Source organism: Herpailurus yagouaroundi, unplaced genomic scaffold (genome assembly GCF_014898765.1).
Source record: "Herpailurus yagouaroundi ecotype Mexico unplaced genomic scaffold, PumYag 140, whole genome shotgun sequence".
Lineage (NCBI taxonomy): Eukaryota > Metazoa > Chordata > Mammalia > Carnivora > Felidae > Herpailurus > Herpailurus yagouaroundi.
In genome coordinates, this window is record NW_024412395.1 from 21,680,956 (window position 1) to 21,683,012 (window position 2,057).

General features: G+C 53.2%; 1 pseudogene; it reads left to right on the forward strand.

Moving 5' to 3' along the window:
* The first annotated feature begins 755 nt into the window (after positions 1 to 755).
* On the forward strand, positions 756 to 1,531 carry LOC121030228 (ras-related protein Rab-40C-like; annotated as a pseudogene).
* The last annotated feature ends 526 nt before the right edge of the window (positions 1,532 to 2,057 follow it).

The window sequence follows — 2,057 nt, forward strand, 5'->3', positions numbered from 1 at the left end:
CATGTTTCAAGCAGCAGAGGACATCAGTCAAGACAGATAGGTTATGCCATAGTAACAAAAAAGAAAATTTCAGTGGCTTAAAAGCATACAGACATCCCTCATGATTTCAATGTGTGTTTAACAAGGGTTGGCTGGAGATTCTGCTCTCTATGGTGACCATCCTGTCCTCACTCCAGGACCCAAGCTGATGAAGTCACCACTGTGTAGAACATTCCAGTCTCTCTGGCAGTGGGAAGAGAAGATCTGGGGGTCTCGAAACAGCAATTAAATGCTCCAGCTTAGTAATGCAGGTGTCACTTTTGCTTACAACTTATTGGCCAGAACGAGCCACATAAGCCCACCCATCCACAAGAAGGTGGGTAAACACAATCCCACCAGGTGTCCAGAGGGGCATGGGGACAATGTGGTCAGTGGGTAGTACTAATGAATATGACAGGAGAGACTTGATAGGATTTATATTTGTAAAGTATCACCTTGTCTATTATGTGGAGAATATATCATGGAAGCAAGAGCAGAAGCAAGAATATCGCTTTAGAGACTATTTTAGTTACCCATGAAAAACGTGCTAATGGTGTCTGGTGCACAAGCTGGAACCACAGGTTGAGGTGAGGCGGCTGGTGCGGAGAAGTGGGACCGTCCTGCACTGCCTCCCTGAAACTGGGCCACCGCGTAGGTTGGTCTGAGGGCTCTCAGCGGATGGCCAGTGGACTTCTACCCAGCCTGCACCACGAGCATGGAGGTGTGCATGAGCAAGGATGGGGACCCAGGGCAGCCTGGTTAAGAGGTACAACCACATGTTCAAGTTCTTGTGGGTGGGCGACAGCAACGTGGGCCAGGGCGAGATCCAGGAGCGCGTGCAGGAAGATGCAGCCTAACCCCCTTAAGCCTACAGCAACCGGATCGACTACAAGACAACTACCAACCTGCCGGGCGGCCAGCGGGTCAAGCTGGAGTTCTCCAATACGTTGGGCGGAGGCAGGTTCTGCACGGTGTTCAGGTCTTACTCCAGGGGCTCGCAGAGGATCCTCCTAGTGTGTGACATCACCAACAGCTGGTCCTTGGACAGCTCGGATGGGCGTATCAAGGGGATCAAGGAGCCAGCGCGCCGGGGTCTCCTGGATCCTGGCAGGGAATGGAGCCTCCAGGTAGCAAGTCGCCAAGGAGCAGGAGCGCACCTGCGGGGAGAACGGCCCAACCTTTTTTAAGTTAGGTCAGCTGTGCAACTTCAGCTTTTTCAGGTCCTTCGCTGAGCTGTCCCACGTCATGCTCATGCAGCATGGCGTGAAGATCTGTTCAGGCCACTGTTTCCTGCACCGCGTGTGCCTCACAGTCAAACTCCTGCTGCCAGTCACCTCAAGTCTTTACTAATTGGCAATTGCATGCATGAAACACCTGCGCTGTTACTCACTAGCGGGTGGGGTAGAAATGGCGGCTGCAAGAGCAACGGCCTCCAGAGGTCCGTCCACCTGTCTCAGAAATGCTTGAGGAACAAATGCAAGATCCAATGGTGCAGGCCGGGGCCACCAGGTCCAGATGCGCTCTGGCAGGGCTTGCCCGTGGCGAACGCTCCGCTCCTGACCCGGCGCTGGGTGCAGGGAATGCTATGGCTCCTGTTTCTGGGAAGCGTGGGGAAGCAGCTATCATGCTTGGCGGTCTCAGCCAGAATGAGCCCTGCAGAGGGCTTCGAGACTCCTGCTGCGGGAGGTCTAGGCAGAAGCAGCCCAGGACTCTGTGGTGCAGCTGAGAAACAGCCAGGAGGCGGTCCCTAGTAACCCTGGAGGCTCGGCCCACCTTTCTTATTTTACATAAATGAGACGTTTTACCCTTTTTTTTTATATTTTAAAATCGTGGGCAGGATCCTCAGTATAGCCAAGCGGTGAGCCCACGTCACTTGTGGGGAGGACCTAGAGACATTTGGAGAGGAAGGGGATTTGAGGCAAACACAAAGACGGGAAGGAATCTGCTGTCAAAATTTGAATCTTTCTTTGAATACACATACACTTCACATGGGAGTGTGAGGGCTGCACAGGGGCCTTTGGGGACCCACGGGATAAGTG